The sequence below is a fragment of the Capsicum annuum genome, chromosome 6 (assembly GCF_002878395.1).
Source record: "Capsicum annuum cultivar UCD-10X-F1 chromosome 6, UCD10Xv1.1, whole genome shotgun sequence".
NCBI lineage: Eukaryota > Viridiplantae > Streptophyta > Magnoliopsida > Solanales > Solanaceae > Capsicum > Capsicum annuum.
In genome coordinates this window covers 213486284-213513163 of record NC_061116.1, presented here as the reverse complement: position 1 = coordinate 213513163, position 26880 = coordinate 213486284, and the positions used below count along the sequence as shown (strand labels likewise).

The following is a 26880-nucleotide window of genomic DNA, read 5'->3' as shown; positions in this document are numbered from 1 at the left end:
TTACATGATGTAACTGAAGGGCTGTTTCCTTCTAGAGCCCCCTTCTCCATACAGATCATTCCACTGAAGAAGCTCGCTCATATTTGTGGATTCGGATGAAACACTTGTTCAAACCTACAAGAACAGACGATCGCAGTTCTCCAATCGTCAACACCCTTATGCAGTTAAATTTAGAAAGTTTAAAGATGCAGCCAGATTTTTTCAACTCACCTGCTGATGAGAATATCTGAACTCTTCCATATTCAGTGACCGTAAGTCTGCACTGCTGCTTAGTGCTAGAGGTGACCTACCATCAGCACTAGCTGCAGCCTATTCCTATAATAAAATGTAAGCGTTAGATACTTGTTTTAGCAAGTATACTAAAGAGGCTCGTGCACACAAACATATATATACACACAAGCGCCTCCTAAATTGCCTTGTACGTCATTCTTGCAAGTATAGCTCAAAATTAGATGAACAGAATAGCCAAGTTAATCAGCACAGAATCTATATTGCCTCTTCCTTCTATTGTAACACCCCTCATTTTCGAGCTAGAAATCAAACCGTCGTTCCTACGTGTATAAGCTCAAATTCCATGGTTTATATTTAAATTTATGTTTCATGATCTTTCGCCCAGTATATGAATTGAAAAATGCTCATAGAAATGGCTTAGAGCAAAGTTGAGCAAAGAATCATTTCATTCATTCAAAGTTTGATATTCGATTCTACAAAAGTCTATTTTGAACGTGTATAACTTTCGATACACATAGAATTTTTAAGCTCAAGATCCACCAAATTTTATATAATTGAATTAGCTTTCCAATGATACCAATTTCGCCAAAATCCGATAACCTAGCGAAAAGTTATGACATTTTTTGTCGGACTTATCCACCAAGGGATGGTAGTAAGCCGGCGTGATGCGTCGTCCAGCACATTACAGAACTGTTTCACTCGTTAAATAAGTTTCTAATGGGTCTAGGGGCATTTTGGTCACTTTCCTTACCCAAAATCCATCCATAACAAAAGATTTGCGCCCCAAAAACAATAATACACTCTATAATTCAATCTTCCTCTCAAATCAAAACCCTAACTCCTTCCCCTAAAGATCAAGAACTCAACCCTAAGATCAAGAATTTCAAGAGAAGGATCAAGATCTAGGTTCTTTCTTTCAAACCTTGTAATCTAAGGTACGTGGGGTTGTCCTAATCTCATGGGCATGATTTTGATACGAATTTAAACAAGATTTTAATAATTACTTAAGTAAGTATGCAATTATAAGTGGGGTTTTGTTTTTTACACAAAAAGCATGCATTGTGATATGATTTTAAGAAGAATATTGAAAGATCATGGGGCTGTTTGCTTATATATCTAAATTGTTGAAATGTTGGACATGTGATTTTAATTTTGAAAGGTGTTATGAACATGAGTTGTAAAGCTTTTAATCCCCATGATGATGTTTTATGTACTCCACATGATACTACTGTTAAACTACCGAGAGCATGAGTTTTATATCCACTATTGTACTACTTTATAAATGATGAAGTTTCTTAACTATTACGTGTTATCACTATGCATGTGTTGGTGTATGGGAATCTTGTTGGTGTTCATACTATGATTTGCATAAGAAGTTTTGAGAATTGATGTGGTACTGATGACTTGCAAGTCAGGGTATGACGATACCCCGTGGAGGAATTGCCTCGAATGAAAAGAGGAAAATAATTTTGTGAGCATAATGCATGTTTTCCTTATATCAAACTTAAAGTTTGATTGGTGTGAGTTAGATGCAGGTTACCCGAAGAAAGCACAAGTCAGATGACTCTATGCTGGAAATCGTTATTTGCCGACACGGGAACTTGGAATCCTGCTTTGTGATCTTGCGTACCGAGTACTATGTCATCCCAACTCAGGACCTATGGTTAGGAGCCTTGCTTTGTAATCTTGATCTCAACCAGGACATATTGACTTAATTGGGGTTGTGGCGCCCTCACTAGTACTCCAACCTTGGCGGCAATAGAGATTTGGCAGTCGGTGAAAATGTAAAATTGTAGGGTGTACCATCTAGCTCCATAGTGCTACATTATTGTTGAAAATTATTATACTATGCCCATGTGTTTTCAAATGACTTTGCGTTAACGTGCTTTATAATAGCTCTCACCTATGTTGTATAAGTTGTATTTTGTTTTTGGATTACTCTTCATACCAGTACATCTGTATTGACTCCCTATATTCCAAGATCCGAGGCACAGTTCCACGGTCCCAAGCAGTAGATCCGTGTGTGTCAGAAGTTGCAGTTGGTGAGCCTTCTCTTTTTCTGAAGGCCAGATTTTCAGATATCATTGTTTCTTTTTCTTTTTTTTTTGGTCCACTTAGGGCCTTGTCCCAAATTTATCTCAGATGTATGACGGCTAATGTAATGTTAGAGATTTCTCAGACGGTTGTCACAAGTTTAGATTATTCAGAATTTTCCTTTTAAAATTGTTCAAGTTTATGAGATTGACCATGGTTCCGTCATGTATTGTTTCCCTCAAATTTTCTAAGATTATATGAATATTGTGCATGATTACCAAATTTATAAGAGCGCTTGGGCCTTCGTGATTTGGGATGCTCGTATGGCTAGGGCCCCGACTCGGGTCGTGACATCTATATGGTTTCATATGATTTATACATTTTTAGTTTATATTAAGTGAGCTGGCCCTGAAACTTATGGTTCTCCCGAGTTGTGAAATCTCACTGATGCTTGCACCAATGTAGGCCTCCTACATCACGCCCCATTGGAGTGCGGCCTTCTCCGGACCCTGTGAGAATGTGGATGCTTCATGCACCAGACTTCCTTTTTTTTTCACAAACCCAAGTTGTCAAAGTTTAACTGCACGGTTTTTTAGAAGAAAGTTCCTCTCCACCAAATCCAGGACCAAAAAACAACATACGTTTGAATTAAGATACTTCAAAAGGATCCTCTAAAGCCCATGACAAATTATCTAAAGAAAGTGAAATAGTCATCCATAACAGTCAATGAACTACCAAGAAAATCTATTGGAACAGCCAACAAGTTATTTTCTACCTCAGCTAAGCAGTCAATGAACACACCAACAAAAGAAATGTAGTACCTTTTTTTCCTTTTCTAGGATATCTCTAATGGATCGATATGCAGCGGTTGCACAGAGATTCTACTGGATAAAGGAGTTAAATTAGAAAAACACAGCAAATTCAAACATTAGAAGGATGAAACAAGGACTAGTCATTTATCCAAGCAAACGAGAATAGCAGACACCTTAAGTTCACTTCCGGAATATCCGTCAGTCATACTTGCAACTGATTCCAGATCAACATCCTGAGCCAAGTCTTCTTTTGCGAAGATCACTTTTAGAACTTTTGTTCTGTTTGGAGCATCTGGTAAATTGACCATCAACCTGTACAGAAAAGACATGAAAAGGGCATTAAGCAAGTGGCATTAAGCAAGTGTTAAAAAAAGTTCTTCAATAATATCTGCAAATTAGTCATTCCTGTTTTACCTGCTTGGCAGTCGCCTTATAACAGCTTCATCAAGGTCAAATGGCCTGTTTGTTGCTGCAAGTACCAGAACTCATTCAGTATCCTTTGTGCGTAACCCATCCCAATTCAGCATGAATTCATTTTTCAATCTGCGCATTGCCTGATATTCTTCTGGATTTTCCCTTCTTCCCAGCATACTATCAACCTTGAGAAAGCCGCATAAACAAACAGGAGACTAAAGGGATCAGAAAAAGGATTGAATTTAAAAGCATGAAGGATGAAAGAAACATGCTAACGTCTAAGGAAGCATACTTCATCTACAAAAATAATGCTGGGAGAAATTTTACTAGAGAGCAAGAAGACAACTTTTATGCATTTCTCACCCTAGCCAGACCACTGCGGCATTGGAAAAGAAAAAGATTAAGGTTGTTCTAATGCTAAGAAACTACTATGAACAACATCACCTATACTCAATAGACCACAAATAAGCTCCAACAAAACAAACCATTGAACTGATACTTGACATTGAAATATTAATAAAATTGGCTCCCGCTTCAGTGGCAACGGCTTTTGCCAGCATGGTTTTCCCAGTTCCAGGAGGACCAAACAAAAGTATTCCTTTGCAGGGCTGCGAATGAAATTGAAGAGCAATATTTTCTTAAATAATCACAAATGTCTAGATAATGGTTGAAAATTCAAGTCCCAAAAGGAGAAACAACAGTTGGAGTAACATTTTTCATCAAGCACAAACTTCCAGTCAAACTGTTCAGATGAAACAAACCCAAGAGTAAGAAATATAAGTAACTATCTTTATCTTCAAGTTTAACTGTGGAAGTAATGTGGTCAAACTTAAACCAACATTATTAGGTAATACTAATACTCTTATTTTAGTGCGAAAAACAAATGGATAAAAACAAAGCTGGAGTAATTGATCCTTGAACAAAAAGGTCAAATACTTCCAAACTTTTATACAAGCTAATCTACTTAGACGAGCAAAATATGGATAAATTGCAGATGTAAACCTTGGTTAGTTGACTCTTGGAGAAAATTTCGGATCTTTGTATTGGAAGCATGATCAGCTCTTTTAATGTATCCTTGACACTTTCAAGTGCACCGATATCATCAAATGTCACCCCAATATCACTGGGGGAATGACATCAGTCAGAAGTGCCTTCTCAAACTCATTGTCTGTCTCAACATCCTGCGTTGGACAAAAATTAGTTCATCAGTTCCTAAGTCAGTATCTGCCATATCAAATCAAGGAGCTTTTTATACAAATTTCGCAAAGAATCAGATAAGGAATATTATAATCACCTTGAGTGACTTCTTCAAGCTCTTGGTATCATTTTGCTTTGCTTGTAAGAGTTCCAACCCATACTGAATGCGGTTAAATCGCAAAAGATTCCCGCAATTGTTCAATTCAACAATCATTACAGTCAAAGAAAATCATGGATAGGAGTATATCAGATGCTACTATTTCTATTACCTAATGGGAGATAAGACAAGCCTCATGTCAACATCTACTTGAGTGTTCCGCATCAAATGATGGCTCAACGCCCATCCAACAACCTTCTCTGCACCTTCAAGCACCCAATAATTCAGCTCTTTTTGCAAAAAAAAAAAAAAAAACACCCGGTTGACATAATTGTCTTTTCTTCCTTTTTTTTTTTGGTAATGAAGGATGTTATGATTCGGATAGAATAAGCAAACCACAAGTAAAAGAAAGACAAGAACAACAACTTATGATAACCAGGGGTAGACCTAGGTGGTTCACCCGAACCCCTTCGGCAAAAAATTACGTTGTATATAGAAAGTAGAAAATCTATATTTATGTACATATATTAATGTTGAACCACATGAAACAAGACACTTAGATAGCCCAGTGGTGTTATTTTCACTGCCATCTCTTATTATAAAAACTAAATGTACTGTACAGCTCTTATTATAAAAAAAATGCTAGGTGCTACTGCTATATAAATAAATAAATAAAATATTTTACATCCCTTGAAATTGTAAATTTTATTGGCTTTTTCACACATTTATATTTTTTTTTTCGAACCTCCTGAAGAAAATTCCCGAATCCGCCAATGATGATAACACATAATATCCAATCAACCTATGATCTTAGACTATAGTATAGTCAAAGCACATAAGTTAGCTCGATCAAATACTGTATAGATCCTACACCCACACCCAAATCGTGTTGGATTGACACGGATGTGATAGAGATTTTGAATGATCTAAAAGACATAGTGATGTATATTATAGTGATAATCTAAAGTATCCCACACATCCCTCAACCCCCTTCCCACAACTATGTGAAGAAAAAGGAAGAACAGCGAAAGCAGCAGCTTACTTTTAACAGAAAAATTAATCTATAGAATTCATAAATCAATCATTCAACTTGTTCACAAAATTTTTTTTAAAAAAAGAATATCAGAGAGCAGTAACCTAGTCTTAGAATGCGGGAACTACATTGACAGAATTCTTGGGGAAATCAGGAATATATTGAGTCAATGAGGGTGGAATTTCAGTTTCAGAGGGATACTAAGCAGATAAGAAATTGACGGAGTTACTCAACTTCTGCAGCAGCTGGAGGTGTTCCAGAGGGACAACAGACAGTGAAGATTACTTAACATGGAAAGGCTACAGTAAGACGATATTTACAATAAGGTCAACTTATTGTTTTTACACAGGGGTCCAAATGGCCTTGGAAACATATTTGGGAAGTCAAGTCTCCATTTTAAGTTGGAAACACATCGTACTTTCTGAGGGGATTCACAAATGTGAGGTGAAAAATTGGTCATTCATAACTTTAAAGGTCAGAAAGCCGTCTCCATTTTAAGTTGGAAACATATCGTACTTTCTGAGGGGATTCACAAATGTGAGGTGAAAAATTGGTCACTCATAACTTTAAAGGTCAGAAAGCCTTACTGTTTTTAAGCTATTAAAATTTTGTCACTGTTAGGGTTTCAGAACCAGTCTCTCTACCTTGTAGGGGTAAGGTCTGCGCACATACTAACTTCCCATACTCAACTTGTGGGATTACATTGGGTATGTTATTGTTGTTGTTGTCGTTGAGAGTGTGGGTGTATGCCACACTATGTAGTGTTGATATGTGTGTGTGAAAATGATTTGTGTGTTTGTGTCTGTGTCTGTGTATGCTGCATGTGCATGCATGCATTGATATATATATAGCTAAACTAATGTCTCTTTTGTGATGCGAAGTTGATATTTTGAAATTTTTTCTATAATAAGACTCCCCTCTTATCCTCTCGATCAAGCATCGATCTCACAAAGTTTTGGCTCCGATAACTACTAAAGCCAAGAAATTTAATCCATATGAAATTTCCATTACAGGCTACTTAATACACTGTATACACATTATAACAGGAAAAGATATAATCACATGCATCTATTCTTGGGCATTATGATCTGAAAATAGTACCTCCTCCTTATGATCATCTGAATGAATGTGAGACCCAATGATCACAATATTATCTGGAATCTTCTGAAGCCAACTTTTATACATTGAATATGACACTGAATTTCTCTGATTACAACCTGAAAAAGTAGAATGAAAGGTAAAGTCTAAAGTTTACAACAAAATATAAAAAGAAAGGAACAGAAATCCCACATATTAGTTTACAAACGAACTTATTCTTATTTGTTGAAAGAAATCACACCTCAAACAATGTGTTAACGAGTAAATTTTCCAGATCATCATGTCCAGTGCCTTCTAAGCGCAGTTTATCGACTGAGAGGAAGTGATGGTAAAATGCATTGGAAGTAAAACTATGACTGCGTACTTAAGAATGATGTTAACTTAATATATAAACTGAAGGAAAATAGTTAACTGGCATTCCAAAAGTACCTTTGCAAAAGAATCCGTGAGCATCTTCGCAAAGACCACCTAAGTTAATGCCACGTGGGATGGGTTTATCAAATTGGACACCAACCTTTGCCGATCGACTATCTTTGAAAGACAATACAATCATCCCTCTAGTTCCAAATGCTGGGCCCTGGAACAATGGGACAAGACAGAGAAGGTTAAAAATAACAGACTCAGATTGTACTAAAACATATGAATGGGCGAACAAGCTGTGGTACAGGAGATAAAGTACAATTCACTGCCTACAAATGCAGAAAAATAAAGATTATGTCTTAACTTTAGAAACTAAACAAATAAAACAGGAAGTAACAAATACTCCTATCCCAATTTATGTGAAGGTATTTGACCGGCACAGGAGTTTAAAAATAAAAGGAAGATTTTGAAACTTGTGGTCTCAAACAAATTATAGATATTATTGTCTATAAATTATCTCATCAACGGTAAAATGAAAAGTTTAATGGTAAATTATTACTCTCAGTTTCAATTTGTTTGTCATAGTTTGACTTGACATGAAGTTTAAGAAAGTAATCTTAATCTAAAGACATGTATAATGTATTTAGAATGCCCTTTATGCTGTGGTATTAACACGTCATGTGAGATGGTGAAGACACAAATTGTAACAAGTGGGAGAACTAAATATAGAAATGCATCATTCTTTTTGGGATGACTAAAAGGATCGAGTGTATATTAATTTTAAAACCATATAATTTGTGTGGCTAGTTGTACCATTGAATTGTTAAGTGGAGAAAGACTAGTTAGATGGTATATGGTGATCTAAATAAACATGTTAAGTGTTAGAATCTAAGTTTGAGTTTTGAAGGTTGAACCGATAGAAATAAGTGTGCAAGCATTATACTATGACTACTGGTGGCTATGGAAAGACAGAGTGAATCCCAAAAGGTAGTCATTCGAGTTAAGTCTACGATATGCATGTATTGTCAGTTTTTTTTCTTTCAAACACTAGAGTGCAGTAAGTGTACTTCAGTTAGAATCTGGTAAAGGATCTCCCAAACTATAAATGTTGACTTGAAGCTAAGGGGGAGATGATAGAACGAATGACCAAGTAAGGCTCTCAGATTCTAGTAGTGATGCAGTATGATTTAGAACATCAGAAAGTGAGGGTGAATCTCAACCCATTCCTACCTTAGTATTTTTTTTAATTATTCGGATGCTTACTCAGGCCTTACGATCCAATTCCGTGATCGTAGTTCATGATGCCTGTACAAGATAGAGAGTCACGTACTCTTCCAGTTCTGAGATAATGAGTTCTAGTTCATTCAAGTAGTTGGAATCACATTCCTTATGTTATGAACTCTAGTTGAGGTCATACAACTCATTACACATGTACTCACTCTATATAGTGTGCTCAGTCCTGTATAAAAATCTTTTCGTGCTTCAGAATCTTATGTTTTAACCTTTTAGTGACCTTCCCTATGCAATGATAGTGGTGATGATGTAAATGTTCTTGTTGATGGAAGATCATAATATGCCTGCTTAGATAAGTCCATAAGTATAAAGTAAGAGTTAGGGCCAAGTCTTTGATACACGTGATGGTTAGTGGAAAAGTTTGTGCGTGTATGTCTTAGGGTAGCACGTGGGAGTTATATTGACAATAGTTTAGAAACTATGTGAAGTATGTATTTATGGGTGGTTGCCTTGAATTCAACATGTGGTTATAAAATAGGCTTGAATGGCGTTTTGGGATTGTAGTGGAAGGTTGCAATATGCATTAGCGACTTCATATTAAGAGTTCAGAGTAGTCATTGAAGTGGTAAGGCATGTTATGCTTAGGATGTGATATTTAAAAGCGGTATAGAAGGTGGCATCATATGGTTTAGAATAATAGCGTGGTGTAGCATGTTGTATTTTTGTGACTTAGAGTTAGGCTTGATCGCGGTGTAAGGATTAAGCTATTTTAGACATTATTAGAAAAAAAAAATTGTCAATGCTCATATGAGAATTTTAAGATTAATTAAATGAATATGATATACATAGGGAATAGTACAGTTAAGGGATATTCGAGAAGTGTGCTAAGCTTGAAAGTAAGAATTTGTATTACCAAAGGTCTGGTAATTCTATCCTAACTTAGGAGTTATATATCTATATTCCAGACTATAGAGTGGTATCATTGTGATGATTCCTTAGTGGGTGTCTTGTGTAATCCATACCCAAGATTCGTGGCTCCCTATTACTACTAGAACTTCCTTAGAGAGAGTGTTGAAGAGAATACTCCAGTTAAGTATGAAGGTCCAGCATAATTCAGTCTGTATAGTCAGTAGGTCAGTTTAACAAGAAGATTCGCATGGCTTGTTTTCTCGTCGTTTCATTTATTCATGCTACCCGAAATCGCAAACACGCTACTCTTCCAAGATAAAGTATACTAGTAGTTACGAGTATAGATCAGTTCATGCGTCATGCATTAGATTCAGATTCCTGAGGTTCAGTTATAATTCAATTCGTAGGTGCCCTGTGCATCGCCTTAGTTTCCTGAGCATCTTAGTGAATTGAGCATTCATAGAGAGACATAGAATCCCAAGTGGAAGATACCTTATTCAGTTGCATGCATAGATTCTTATTACAAGCCTCGCACCAGCTATCATTGCGTATTCAGTCATACATTCATACGTCAGTTCAGTCAGATATACATGCATTAGAAATGCATGTTCAATAGAAAAAGTTCAGTTTATCAGTGTATTTAGTACAGCGTTCATGAGAATAACTCAGTCACAGATCCATGCATCTGATATGCATGTTAATCATGAGAATTCAGCTTATGAATAGCTTCAAACGTGTATTCCATGCATCAGATATGCACGTCCGGTATAAGAATTTAGAACATCAGTAGTTCTAGCCTTATAGTCATGTTTCAGATCAGTGTATTCTTTATTAGAGAAACATATCATGTCCGCGTTATTTCATACCTCTAAGCTTCAATATGTTCCTACCCATCATTCGAGGATGAATGATTCCAAGGGGGAGATAGTGTAACACCCCGTATTTTCGGGCTAGAGTTTAGACCGTGATTCCTACGTATAACCTGAACTGAATTATTCTTAACTAACATACATGTGGTAATCACTCCTTTCTTAATGCCGCATAAAATTCTCGAGTCTATTTCATTTTTAGTGTTATGTTTGAGGGGCTAATAACTATAATATTTTTTCGAAGTGTAATGAGGACTTAGAGTCATTTTAGCTGGCTATCTTCGGGATACAACTTTTCAACCTTCCCGACAACCATTTTTAGATTTTCAAGTTGCGTTACGATTGGGCAAGATCATAGTACATCTTGAATAAGTTTTGGAATTTTTTGGGATGCATAACGCTACGTTTGGATTTCAAAATTGTAGCAAAATGCATAGCCTATTGCCCAGTTTTCAGCATTTCAGGGTCAACTTCAAATGATCATAACTATCTGAATATAATTAACTGGGAGAGATCCTTCCTATCAAATGAAATCCCTTTGAGTCTTCTTTCCAATGAAACTGGTTTCATCCAAATCAAACATCTGAGTAAAGAGTTATATCCGTTTTACTTCAGCTTGTCAGCTTGTCAACCGAGGAACAGTTTCGAATTTTTTTGTTTTATTAGGGGTATTTTAGTCATTTCACTTCACTCAAATTTCGTCTATAACACTACATTTAGCCCCAATCATCAAAATATAATACTTTTCTCAATTTTTCTCTCAAGAACACCCCTTGGGGTTTCAAAATAAAAACCCCAATAACTCAATATTCAACCAGGGTTTTCAAAATAAATTGAAGATTTGGAATCCCCGCAACGTAGGCTTCAAGAAGAACCTATCATATTCGCATATAGAGGTACGTGGGGTTATCTAAAAAATCTCATGGGCTTCAAAATTCATGTTGTAAAAATGGGGGTTTTGAAATTATGAATATAAACATGTTTCAAGCATCTTTATGATATTGATTTGTTCTTTAGGCCTATTTTTGAAGTGATTTGATATATTATATATGCATATTCTTGTGATTCAAAAGATGTTAACTTGAGAGCATGAATTATATGAAACCCCTCTCTTGATATGAAATTGTTTGAAATTTTCATATGATGTGAATTGTTTGAAATAATCTTGACAAGCATGACATGAACTATTTTGAAAGTGGATATGATTTTCAACTTGCACGGAGAGGGTTACTTATGTTGAAATATGATGAATATAATAGTTGTATGAAGTAATGATGTGATATTGATGACTTGCAAGTCGGGTATGACGATACCCTATAGAATATGATATGTGATAGAATCAGAAGAAATTTGAATGCATTGATTTTACAAGAGATAAGAGGATACCCGAAAAAGGCGTTTGAGTGTAAGGGCTCATCGCTAGAAATCGTGTTTGCCGACGTGGGAACTTGGTACCATGCTTTGTGATCCTGCTTACCTGACCTTATGTAATTCCCAAATTGGGACTATGGTTAGGAGCCCTGCTTTGTGATCTTGTGCACTACCATTGAATCGAGACACCCTGCTGTGTGATCTTGTGTGTCTTTCCCTCACTTATTCTGTAATCTCAGCAGCAATCGAGGTTTGACAGTTGGTGTAAATGTGATATGTAGGGTATTCCACCAAGCTCAGCTGCATTGCATTATTGTTGAAAACATTTACATTATGCCCATGTGTTTTCAAATGATTTGATATGAAACTGCTTTATAATAGCTGTCAACTATATTTTGTAAAAATATTATGTTTTGTTTTGATATCTCTGTGTAACAGTACTTTTGTATTGACCCCCTTTCCTTCTAGGTTCAGAGGCATAGTCTAGGGGTCCAGAAAATCATTAGATTTCCTCAGATAGATTTGTAGAGTCACATGGTGAGCCTTCTATAATTCGGAAGGCCTGATATCTGCCAGTTTCATTTATCATTTATTAGTTTTGGGTCTACTGCGGGCCTTGTCCCAGTTTTTAGATAGATATTAGTTTTAGTCATGTAGTTGAGATTTCGTAGACGTTATAGAGATGTTGATTGATATTGTGGGACATTATTCCCTATTATTGTTTTCATATGATTCTTGACCATGTTTTCGTTATATAGTGTATCTTTTGCATTTCTTTTTCATATAAGTCATGTGCATGATTACCAGATAGATAAGGGGTGTTTCAAGCCTTGATGGTTAGGAATACTCATCACGGCCAGTGCCCTGGTTCGGAACGTGAAAAACTTGGTATCAAAGAACAGTTCATGGTCCTAGGGTGTCTGCGAAATCGCGTCGGGTAGAGTCTTATTTATGGGTGTCTAGCGCGCCGTACTTATAAGCAGGAGGATACTAGGCATTTAGGAATGTCTCTTTTTCTTCATGTTCTAGTCTGTGCAATAGAGTTGGAATGTTCCCCTTTCATTCCCTAATTCATGCTATGGTGTCTCCCATATGAAAGTGAAGTCATCCCAAATTCATTCCTTACTCTGATGTTCTCAGACATGTCCCATTATTGGGCTGATTCAAGTGCAAAAAGTTTTGAATCTACATGATATAGTCCTTTCCGATTGAGTCCTATAAGATTTTAAAAATTGTGCAAAGACTCGATAGGAGTCTGTTATTGCATCAATATGTGTTGATTCTGATGTAAATATTAATCCTGATGGAATCATGCATTCCAGCTTAAGGTATTAAGTGTATCTAGCTACTCTTAAAATCATGTTACAGATGTGGACAATGTATAGTAGAATGTTGGAACTGTATTTCCACCTGAATAGTAGCATAAGTTAAAGTATTGTTTTCATGACCTATTGGTAGTGATATTGGACCAAGAAGTTGGTAATGTAAAGTCACAAGTTAGAAGTCAGAGTGAGGGTGATTTTGTGTAAATGAATATTTAAGTTGAATAATCGATGTTTGAGGATGATTTACCCCTTTATAGTGATAAACTAATTTGGTAGCTAGCAGCATGTGTGGATGGTATGGTAGTCCATGGAGGAAGTGTTTTATTCAGATTTTTATTTATATAGAATAATATGTATATTATGAGTCAATTTTCTATCCCTTGTAATATGTAATCTTGTTATCATGGTATTTTTGAAAAATTTAAAGTCTAGTGAAACCGTGTGGGGCTCTTTCGATTCACTAGCATATTTGCCTGTCATCCATCCCATTTTCTTGTTCAAAATACAAAACCAAAGTCTAGTGAAGCCATGTGAAGCCTGTTTCGATTCACTAGCAACTTATTGTCCAACTTGTTGCTCTTTTGTTGGTTCAATATATGTATGGCTAAATCTGTTTGCATTAGATTGAGTTGGTAAAGAGGTAATTCGTCCTTGTGAGTTAGTTTAGTATAAGGTAGAGAAGGAGTTGTTAGTCAGGGTGATTTGTTGGTTGCTTGAATATGAAAATAGCTATATTAGCAAGTAAGTTATGATTATAGACTCATGGTTGTTTGAGGAATTTGAAGGCAGTCTAAATGTATGATTGAGTGAGTAAGTATGAGGTGAGAAATCCGTATAAGTAGAAAAGATTGTCTGGGGTTATACTATAAGATTAAGGTTGATCATGTCTACTATTTGACCTTACCCCTTGACCTTCTTTTGTTGGTAGTTGTAAACTAGTACTACTTATGAGAAGGTATCTAGAAAATTTTGAAGTATTTGGGATAGAATGTTCCAATTTGATGGATTAGTATATTATGTTGCCCTCATCATTGGTGATAGATGATTGATGCTAGATCATTGACTTGAATTTAATGTCGGATGTGGATTAAGAATAGTGGCACGAGATTAATGATGTATGTTTTTGGGAATAATTATTAGTAGGCTTGATGTGTTGAAATAGTACGTGCTAATGAGTTATGATAAGGAAGACCGTAAGGTCAAGGTCGATTATTGTTGTTATGAAGTTCTAGTGTACTGGTGTTTCTTGATGTTTATTTCATGGTTTCCAAGTGAGAATCATGTGTAAGGTTGGGTTGTAAAATAATGTTTAGCACTAGACATTAAGTTTGAACAGTTGAAGTTCGTAAAGGTGGATGTGATGATTTCTTGATCAATGATGTAAGTTATATGAAAGTGATCTAATAGGCTTGAACGGTGTATGAAATGGCTTAAGTTTAGATTGATTCGTAATGAAGTATAATGTTGTAGGTATGGTGTAGAAGTATGCCAAGGTGATATGAGGTTATGGCATATTTTTCTAAGACTATAACATAACTTGTGTGGCTTGTGGTACTATTGAATTTTTAAGTGGAGAAAGACTAGTTAGATGGTATATGGTGATATAAATAGCCATGTTAAGTGTTAGAATCTAAGTTTTTCTTTTGAAGGTTGAACCGATAGAAATAAGTGTGCAAGATTATACTATGACTATTGGTGGCTATGGAAAGATAGAGTGTATCCCAGAAGGTAGTCATTCGGGTTAACTCTATGAGTTGTCATTTTTTTTTCTTTCAGACCCTAGAGTGCAGTAAGTGTAAATCAGTTAGAATCTGGTAAGAGATCTCCCAAACTCTAGATGATGACTTGAAGCTAACGGGGAGATGATAGAACGAATGACCAAGTAAGGCTCTCAGATTCTAGTAGTGATGCAGTATGATTTAGAACATCAGAAAGTGAGGGTGAATCTCAACCCATTCCTACCTTAGTATTTTTTTTAATTATTCGGATGCTTACTCATGCCTTACGATCCAGTTCCGTGATCGTAGTTCATGATGCCTGTACAAGATAGAGAGTCACGTACTCTTCCAGTTCTGAGATAATGAGTTCTAGTTCATTCAAGTAGTCAGAGTCACATTCCTTATGTCATGAACTCTAGTTGAGGTCATGAAACTTATGACGCATGTACTCACTCTTTATAGTGTGCTCAGTCCCGTATAAAAATCTTTTCATGTTTCAGGATCTTATGTTTTAACCTTTTAGTGACCCTCCCTAAGCAATGATAGTGGTGATTATGTAAATGTTCTTGTTGATGGAAGATCATAGTATGCTTGCTTATGCATTAACGATAGTATGCATTAGCGACTTCATATTAAGAGTTCATAGTAGTCATTGAAGTGGTAAGGCATGTTATGCTTAGGATGTGATCTTTAAAAGAGGTATAGAAGGTGGCATCATATGGTTTAGAATAGTAGCGTGGTGTAGCATGTTGTATTTTTGTGACTTAGAGTTAGGCTTGATCGCGGTGTAAATATTAAGCTATTTTAGACATTAGTAGAAAAAAATTTGTCAATGCTCATATGAGAATTTTAAGATGAATTGAATGAATATGATATTTATAGGGAATAGTATAGTTAAGGGATATTCGAGAAGTGTGCTAAGCTTGAAAGTAAGAAGTTGTATTGCCAAAGGTCTGGTAATTCTATCCTAATTTAGGAGTTATTATCTATATTCTAGACTACAGAGTGGTGTCATTGTGATGATTCCTTAGTGGGTGTCTTTTGTAATCCATACCCAAGATTCTTGGCTCCCTATTACTGCTAGAACTTCCTTAGAGAGAGTGTTGAAGAGAATACTCCAGTTAAGTATGAAGGTCCAGCATAATTCAGTCTGTATTGTCAGTAAGTCAGTTTGACAAGCAGATTCGCATGGCTTGTTTTCTCGTCATTTCATTTATTCATGCTACCCGAAATCTCAGACATGTAACTATTCCAAGATAGAGTATACTAGTAATTGCGAGTATAGATCAGTTCATGCATCATGCATTAGATTCAAATTCCAGAGGTTCAATTATGATTCAATTCGTAGGTGCCCTATGCATCGCCTCAGTTTCACGAGTATCTTAGTGAATTGAGCATTCATAGAGGGACATAGGATCCCAAGGGAGAGATACCTTATTCAGTTGCATGCATAGATTCTTATTACAAGCCTCGCACCAGCTATCATTGCGTATTCAGTCATACATTCATACGCCAGTTCAGTCAGATATGCATGCATTAGAAATGCATGCTTAATAGAAAAAGTTCAGCTTATCAGCGTATTTAGTCCTGCGTTCATGAGAAAAACTCAGTCACAGGTCCATGCATCATATATGCATGTTCATTATGAGAATTCAGCTTATGAATAGCTTCAGTCGTGTATTCCATGCATCAGATAGCTATGTCCGGTATAAGAATTTAGAACATCAGTAGTTCCAGCCTTATAGTCATGTTTTAGATCAGTGTATTCTTTATTAGAGAGACATAGCATGTCCACGTTATTCCATACCTCTAAGCTTCAATATGTTCCTACCCATCATTCGAGGACGAATGATCCCAAGGTGGAGATATTGTAACACCGTATATTTAGGGCTAGAGTTTAGACCGTCGTTCATACGTATGTAAACCCGAACTGAATTATTATTTATTAACATACGTGTGCTAATCACTCCTGTCGTAATTCCCCATAAAATTCTCAAGTCCATTTCATTTTTTGTGTTATGTGTGAGGGGCCAATAACTAGAATATTTTTTCTAAATTGGGACTATGGTTAGGAGCCCTGCTTTGTGATCTTGTGCACTACCATTGGGTCGAGACGCCCTGCTGTGTGATCTTGTGTGTCTTCCTCTCACTTATACTCTAATCTCGGTGGCAACCGAGGTTTGATAGCTAGTATAAATGTGATATGTACGGTATTCCACCTAGCTCAGCTGCATTGCATTGTTGTTGAAAACAATTACATTATGCCCATGTGTTTTCAAATGATTTGATATGAAAATGTTTTATAATGGCTCTCAACTATATTTTGTTTTGATATATCTACGTACCAGTACTTCTGTATTGACTCCTTTCCCTCCCAGATTTGGAGGCACAGTCTAGGGGTCCAGAAAATCAGTATATTTCCTCAGACAGATTCGCAGAGTCACTTGGTGAGCCTTCTATATTTCGGAAGGCCTGATATCTGCAAGTTTCATTTATCATTTATTAGTTTTGGGTCTACTGGGGGCCTTTTCCTAGTTTTCAGATAGATATTTGTTTCAGTCATGTAGTAGAGATTTCTCAGACGTTATAGAGATGTTGATTGAATTGTGGGACATTATTTCCCATTATTGTTTTCATATTATTCTTGACCATGTTTCCGTTATATAGTGTATATTCCGCATTTCTTTTTCATACAAGTCATGTGCATAATTACCAGATAGGTAAGGGTAGTTTCGGGCCTTGATGGTTCGGAATACTCGTCACAGCCAGGGCCCCGGTTCGGGTCGTGACAGTTTGACTTGACAGGAAGTTTAAGAAAGTAATCTTAATCTAAAGACATGTATAATGTATTTAGAATGCCCTTTATGTTGTGATATTAACACGTCGAGATGGTGAAACTAAAGAGTTGCCAAATTAGGAAAGACGCATTTTTTTTAAACACGCTAAAAAAGATAGTAAAGCAAACAAATTGAAACAAGTGGGTGAACTAAATATAGAAATGCATCATTCTTTTTGGGATGACTAAATGGATCGAGTGTTTATTAATTGTAAAACCATATAGTTACTAGCAAATGCATCAAGAGTGATTCTTGTTTTTTTTCCTGGATAAAGCTGTTTCATCGATGACATTAGGAAATATGGATCAATAATGATTATTTTCGTTTTCGTTTATGAGAAACTGGAAGGACAAAATTGCTAGGGACCATCACAAACTAACATCAGAAATTTGTTTAGATATAAGATACAGATCATTTAATAGTGCAGAAGAATTGGTGTTGAGGTTTGTAGGAAAATTAGAATTTACCTGATGGGAGTCGAGTCAAGTGCAGAAGTAGAACCAATAAATCTGACTCTATCACCTGAACATCTTCAGCATCAGTTATTAGTAGAAAGAAAAACAACAACATCAACATGCCTAGTGTACTCCTACAGAGTGGGATCTGAGGAGGGTAGGTGAAGTAGAGTGGTTGTTTCCAATAGACCCCCAACTTTTTTTTCTATATTTTTTTTTCTTAGTAAAAATAAAATATGAAGAAAAAAAAAAAGGAACTCCTGAATATTCAAAAACAAGGGACTAACCAAAGGGCAATCAACACTTGTCATAAAGATCGTGTTTTTCGATGGCCCGGCTAAAGAGGATATACTGTCATTAGCAGTTAGGCTAGATGATGCTTCACTGCCTTCCCTTTGCTCAGCATCCTTCACAGATAGTCTCTGAATGATATGAAAATGTATCCATGATTTACATCTGGGTCTGACCACATCAATAAAAATGCATGAGCGACAAAGGGAATAACGAAGTCTAGAAAATGACATGAAAGATTTTAATAGGCCACTGACTCTAGATTTAACTGAAAAGAACTCTAACTCGTAGAAATAAGATCGATGACATGCAAAATCAATCCTCGGAAAGAAGAAATTTCATATGTCTATAGCCCCTTTATAGGTCTATAAGACGGAACTCGAAGTACGTCTTAAATGCTAGGTGGCCACTAGTACTACTTCAAGGGGGGTCAAGAACAACAAAAATGGAAAAACAAGTAAGGTTAATTATGCAATGTTCCTCAAAAGCATAATAATTAATTTCATCTTACAAAAGCTTCGCTATCAAAAATGAGTAATTTGGCTCCATAAAAATGTGCAAGTACCTTCACCAGAATCTCCTGATAGATTTCTGATCCTGGAAAACAAAAGCAGAACTGGTCAGTACCCGTACATTAATATCGATCAAGCGCTCCAATGAGAAAAATGAAATAATAACAACACAAAATAAGTTAAATCATTACTGAGAAAATATCAAACCTGCAGGACCAGAAAGAAAATTCTTGGGTTGACCGCAGGAAGCTCATTTATATATTTAACTTGCTCGTTGTGCTTTAGGTGTAAATATGAAGTGGCAATCAGCGCATGTTTTGTGTTCTCACTGCAAATTCACAATTCGGACAGAATAAAGAAAACCACAAGTAAAACAAAAACAAGAACAACACAACAGATTTACGTGGAAACATTTGCGGGAGAAACCATGGGCAGAGGTAGAGAAATTTCACTATGAAAGCAGAGGAGTACAATATAGAGAATGTGCGTATTTTCTGAATACTCAAAACAACCCACTAAATGCACTTATATAATACGTGCATACAGATAAGTCCTTGGCCCAAAAACATAAAGGTGCATACTGGCTCCGGGATCAGGCCTATCCTAATAAACATGAGTCACACCACGAAAATTTCAGGGCTGAATCAATAAAATTCTGGTCACGGCTCTAATAATCTCCACCTTGACACAAATTCTAATTCACAACTCAAATTCATTTCAAGACGAACTCCCTACCTCATCCGGAAAAGCCCCAAAGGGAACATCTTAACAGCTAACACCAACCAAGTCCAAGCAATGCTCAAACTGGGCACTTGGTAGTGTCTTGGTAATCATATCAATAGGATTATCATGGGTACTAATCTTGCTCACCACGACCAATAATTTCACTCACAAAATGATATCGAATATCGATGTGCTTTGTCCTCTCGTGAAACATCTGATCTTTCGTAAGGAAGATAGCACTCTGATTGTCACAAAAGACCGTAGTAATCTGTAAGTCTTTTCTAAGTTCACCAAACAAACCTTTCAACCAAATAACTTCCTTGAAAGCCTTTGTGATAGTTATGTACTCTGCCTCAGTAGTTGACAAATTAACTATAGTCTGTAAGGTAGCTTTTCAACTGATAGCACAACCACCAATGGTTAAAACATAACCTGTAAGGGATCTCCTTTTATCATGGTCTCCTGCAAAATCAGAATCAACATACTCGGTTACTCCATCTCTATTTTGCCCAAACTCCAAACAAATGTCAGCAAATCCATGCAAGTATCAAAAAATCCACTGAACTGTTTTCCAATGTTCTTTGCTAGGATTTGTCATGTATCTTATAGCTGCACTGACGGCACAAGATAAATCTGGTCGAAAACACACCATCGCATACATAAGAGACCGGATGGCACTAGAGTATGGAACTCAAGACATATAGTCACGCTTATCATCTATCTTTGGAGATAACGTGGCCGAGAGTTTGAAGACATGAGCTTCTAGTGGAGTACTTACAGGCTTGGTATTTTGAAAATCACAAACATGAGTCGCACCGCGAAACTTTCAGGACCGGATCAACAAAATTCGGGTCACAACTCTAACATCTCTATATATAGATGACTATGTACTACTAAAAAGAACAAAATTCTAAATACATCAATACAACACAATGAGAGCTTAATAAATTGAATCAGTGCTCTTGTAAATCCAAAAATTTTTGTTTTGAATTTTTGGTGTTCATCTACACATTCAAGAATTTCTGAATTCTGGTAATTTCTTGGTTACTCTGAAAGTAACTGCTTGACTAAGTGAGTTTCTCTGAAAAGAACTCTACTCAATTAAAGATGACTTTTGATGTGCAAAGAATTGTGGATCATTTTCCAACAATAGTGGATCAATCCCACGGCCACTGCAGCCCCCATTAGATTATAATCATCATCTGTCCTTATCTGCGACAGATGTATCAGGTACTTCTCTTGTGTCTTTCCAATTAAAGGGGAGTGAAAACTATGTTGTATAGAGTAAGGCTGTTTGAATTGCACTACTAGGTCATAACAAATTTGATATAGTTTATGGCTCTTGTAAGAGAAAATTTCTCTATTGACCTGGGAAATGAATGGGAAAGAGTCAATGCTATAGTACTTTCTTAGCTTATGAATGCAGTTTCTACTGAACTGCTTGGAAGGGAACTGGTCCATGCCTCGACTGGATATTTTGTATGGTTAGATCTTAAGGAAAGATTTGATAAAATAGACGGTTCAAGAACTTAGAATTTGCACCAAGAAATTACAACCATGACTCAGGGAGTTCAATCTGTGTCTATATATTTAACTAAGCTGAAAGATTTATGGGATGAGTTTGAATCTTTAGAGCCTGCAAAAAAATCAAGAGAGTTCTTGGCTTATCTTCAAAGACAAAAGTTATATTAGTTTCTAATGGGCTTAAATGACACATACTCCCAAGTAAGAAGCCAAATTTTGTTGATGAAACTACTACCAACTGTCAACATGGCCTACTCTATGATCATAAGTGATGAGAATCAAAAAATTGTGGCTTAGTTTGTGCATGTGATGAGTCTTCTTGGTACTGCTCCTAATGCAGCTGATGCAGTTTCCATGTACTCTAAGACTAGCTATCAAGGTGGTAGTTATCAAGGTAACTATCAAAAGGGGAAGAGAAACTATTTGTCAACATATAATCCTAGTGTTGTGTGTGATCACTGTAAAATAAAAAGTTATTATAAGATAGATTACTACAAACTTGTTGGTTACCCTCCTGGACATCCTAAACATGGAAAGCACAAGATTCAAAATGAAGCTAGAACTGGCTATGATCATAGTACAAGTAGAGGAAAGTTTCTTCAAGTGCTCACAATGTTGTGGCTGAGGATTGGGTCAGCATCATCAAAACCAAAGTCCTGGACTGCTATCTTTTCCCCCAAGGTTCACACCTGAGCAATATACTTAGATTTGCAAGATGCTGGAACAACACAATTAACTGACATCCTCCATACCATTTGCTAGTGTAGCAAATATGTCAGGTATTGGTAGTGACTTGATGGTTTGCAGTAATCCACTTGAGTGGGTTATTGACACAGATGCTACAAACCATATGACTGCAGATATTGATCTTCTAAAAAAAGATTCAATGGTGATGTGTCATTAGTGACACACATGGGATGTAGTGATATATCTGAAAATAGTACTATCTAGAATGTTTTCCATCTACCTCAGTTTAAATACAATATATTATCAGTCTCAAAGGTTACTAAGAACCTTAACTATTCAGCTACATTCTTCCCTAACTTTTGTGTGTTTTAGGATCTTTAATTTGGAGTGGGAAGGTAAAGGAATTGGCAAAGAGAAAAATGGACTATACTTCTTATGAAGACAAAAGCTTCCGGGACATGGCAAAGTAACAGGTTGTGTGTTCAATACTCTGAAGACAAATAAATCTAATATAAGGCTATGGCTCAGTAGGCTTGGGCATGTTCCTTTTAGGACACTATCTCACATGTTTTCTATTTCAAAAACTTATGTAAATGACAATATAACTAAGTGTGAAGTCTGTCCAGTTGATAAACAAACTAGGCTAGCCTTTCCTTCTAGCAGTACATCTTGTGTTAAAGCTTTTGACTTAGTACATATGGATCTTTGGGGCCCTTATAAGGTTCCTACTTGTGATGGACATAAGTACTTCTTAACTGTTGTAGATGATTTTAGTAGAATGACATGGGTGTTTTTACTCAAGCTGATGTCATTGTTGTTCTTAAGTATTTTTTGTCTTACATTCAAACCTAGTTTAATACTTGTGTAAAAGTGACTAGAACTGATAATGGTACTGAATTTTTCAATCACATATGTTCTGAAATTCTTGCAAATCTAGGCATAACTCATCAAACTTCTTGCTCATATACACCTCAGCAAAATGGTGTAGCTGAGAGGAAACATAGGCATTTGCTAGAAATAACAAGAGCTATTAGGTTTCATGCTAATATATCTTTAAAGTTTTGGGGACACTGTGTGAAAGCTTTTACATATGTAATAAACAGGCTTCCTTTTTCTATATTAGGATATATCACACCTTATGAAAAACTGTACAACAAGAAACCTGCACTAGATCATCTAAAGGTCTTAGGCTATGCTAAGGTAGTACATGAATTGGATAAAAATAAGCCTAGATCAAGAAAGGCTATTCACATGGGTTATTCAAAAACAAATAAAGGTTATATCCTTTATGATCTTACTCACAAGATATTTTATGTTATCAAGGATGTCATTTTCTTGGAAGATATATTTCCATTCAAGGATACTATGACTTAAGATTCACAATCGTTATTTCCTATATGTGACTTGACAGCAGGAAGTAGTGATGAGTTAGCTATTGATATGATAGGAGTTGAGCCCGGTTCACAGTCACAAGCAACTGCTGGTAACAACTCACAACCACAACCAATTATTGAGAATGACTCATAATCACAATTTGATACGGAGCAACTATAAAATACAACTAATACTACTCTAGTCTAGTCAACTACAATTCCTGTTGCATAAATTCCTGCTATAACAAGATACTACACAAGAAGAATAACTAGACCAAATGCTGCTGAATTGCCTAAACAAGGTACTACACACCCTGATCAAAGAAAATCCACAACGGGCACACATCCACCTAGATGGGTAAAAGACTTTGTGTCATTAACTATAAATAAAAACATCTTATATCCTCTCTTAAACTATGTTTCTTTAATCTTTTTGACAAGTATCAATGCTACTTGTCTACATTCACAAACCTTATTGAACCAACCACTTATTCAGAGGCAATCAAAGATGCTAGGTGGGTAGATGCTATGCAATTTGAGATAGCTGCTATTGAAACAACAATACTTGGCAGGTGGTCACTCTTCCAGAAGGCAAGTATCCTATTGGGTGCAAATAGATTGACAAAATCAAGTGCAAAGCTTCAGGAGAAATAGAACAATTCAAGGCAAGGTTGGTATCAATGGTAAAAATAATTACTCTGAGTACTGTCTTGACTATTGCAGCAGCTAGGAATTGGCATATCCATCAAATGAATATGTACAATGCCTTTTTACTAGGTGATTTGGAAGATGAGACTATATGAAACTTCCACAAGGTTTTAAAAGTAAGGGGGTGAGACAATGTGCAGACTTTCAAAATCATTGTATGGATTGAAGAAAGCACCAAGACAATGAAATGCAAAACTGCATTAAGCCTTGATTAGATATAACTTCAGACAGAGTCAGTATGATCATTCTCTTTACTTCAAAGAGACAAGTGAAGGAATAGTTGTTGTACTAGTTTATGTAGATGACATATTAGTGACTGGTAGCAAACTTGATCAAATAAGTGAAACCAAAAAGGCTCTTTACAAAGCTTTTAAGATAAAGGATCTTGGAGAACTAAAGTACTTCCTAGGCATTGAATTTGCAAGGTCTAAACAAGGAATTGTGATGCACCAGATGAAGTATGTAGTGGAATTAATCTCAAAAATAGGTCTCAGTGCTGCTAAAGCAGCACCTACTCTACTTGATACTATAGAGAAATCAACAACTACAGAATATTATCAACATACTTCAGATGATGCAAGGTCAAAAGATGAAGTATTAGCTGATCAAGGATGTACCAAAGGATAATAGGTAAGTTGTTATACCTCACAGTAACAAGACCAAACATAGCATATAGTGTGCAAACCTTGAGTAAGTTCTTGCAGTGTCCGAAACAGTCTCACATGAATTCAGCACTTAGAATCATCAAATATATAAAAGGAAAATCAAAATAAGGTCTTCTCTTGTTTAGCTCAAAAGAAGATGTTTTTATAGCTCATTGTGATGCAGATTGGGCTGCATGTGCTTTCCCTAGAAAGTCTATTACAGGTTTTACTATTAAAATAGGTGAATCTCTAATTACTTGTAAGTCAAAGAAACAATCAACTGTTTCTAGGAGTTCAGCTGAATCAGAGTATAGAAGCCTTGCTTCAACAATTGCAGAACTTATATAGCTAGTTGGTTTGATCAAGGATCTACCTCTGAACATCTTTAGTGACAGCAAAGCATCTTTGCAAATAGATACAAATCTTGTAGCTACCATGAGAAGACTAAACATATAGAAATAAACTTCTATTTTGTGAGGAAAAAGATCCAACAATGGCTGATCAAGACTGAATATATATTCACTCATACCCAACCTGCAAATGCTTTTACTAAAGGCTTAACCAAGGTTCAACATTAATACTTAATGTCCAAACTCGAACTTGTCAATCTCTTTGCAGTTCCAAGTTTGATGAGGAGTGTTGAGGAACGAGAGTAAAGAAAGAAAAAGAAGGAAAAGTAAGTTAAAGATTCAATAAGTTAGTTACATTGTTGAAGTCAGTTAGTTAGTTGACACCATACTATTATGCTATCATCCACTCTATATATAGTCGACTATGTACTACTATCAAGAACAGAATTCTGAATACATCAATACAACACAATGATTTACTCTTCTTCTTCTCTTTTCTTCCCTGATTCTAAGATGGTTGATCTTCTCCTATCTCTTCCTCCATCTCCCTGCTTACACTGATTTACTCTTAGTGTGAGTTACTACATTATTCTTCAATAACCATCAAAACAAGATGAGGCATGGCTAACCCTGGGTAAACGGCAACATCTAATAAAAGAGTAATGTCCATTATATGAACCAATGTGATCCATTCAATACCCTATTGCACGTCTAAAATTGGATATCTAGAGCGTCGACAATATAACAAAGGGGCCTTGCATTGTTTAAATCAAGAATGAGAATGAGTATGGCTTCGATACTAAGTTGAAATGTGTAATCTATCTCATCTAAAAATTTAAATTGTTAAAATGAACACACTTTTAATTCATTGATTGATTAATTTTTTTATGCCCGAGAAATTCATCAAAGGCCAACCCTTAACCAACCGTAGCTTCGAAATTTGAGAATAATGGGACCGTGCCTCTACCCTTCCTATGTAAATACCAATACAAGGCTTAGTTTGCATGGAGCGAGGTTCAAATATGTGACCTAAGTATAGAAAGAAAGAGTATAGAAAGAAAGTAATACCCTAAAACCAAAATTACACATATCATACAGAAACAAGATTGTCTTGGATAAAAAAAAAGAAGTAGTTAGTTGGAACAGGATTAGAGACCTTTCCACATTCACAAGTGCTTGAGACCACTTTTTCTTTATCCCACAGTTGTGGAACTTAACATTTATATTTAACCACTTGAAAAATTATTGTAACTCACTTTAAAAATTCGAACCTATTTGACTACTTTATCCTTTGCTTACATCATGGTCATGTTTTGTCTAAGGGATAACACTTACTATAGACCCCATTTTCAATTTTGGAAAGAAAAAGAATAGTTAATCAATAAACCAAGTACTTTCACTATTTAATGATAATTTATATTTCCTGGCACTTCAACAAATTCTTAGACTAAAGCACCGGTGAACGTTTTCATAACAGTATATAGAATTTGTGAATGTTCTTATATATATCTTACTATTTTATTAAAGTTTGTCTTGTATTTTAGGTAATAGTTGGGAGTTGGGACCAACAAAATTACTATATTCCTTTCCTTTTTATGAAGTCACTATTTAAATTGATCTGCATTGGCTCAAAGGTCTCAAATTTTTTTGTCTAACACAAATATTACATACCAACTTCGTTTTCTTTTGGCAAAATTAATTAATTCACTAATAAGTTAACATGAACAAAAATTAAAACCTGTCTAACATATAGTGAAAATATTTTTATAATGAAAAGAAAATATTTTTATTTCTTAACTAGAATATAAGAAAATATAAGAAGTATCAGGAAATGCCCAAAAGACCAAAGAAAAGAGCGAAAAAATGACAAAAAATTGAAGGAAACTAAATAGAACTCCAGATATACAATGGTAATTGGATTATTCTATGTGATCTAGTTGCCTAGTTGACTACCTTAAGTAATATGGAAAGTCATCGAATGATACTTCTATATTTTGTCCGTCAATGATTGCAGCATAAAGTTTTCCCAAAACTGCAGCAGATTTTGAAGACATCTCTGATGTTGAAGCAGGCAT

At 35.8% G+C, this 26880-nt stretch overlaps 1 pseudogene; it reads right to left on the bottom strand.

Annotated features, from left to right (window-relative positions):
• On the bottom strand, positions 1-26880 carry LOC107873924 (annotated as a pseudogene).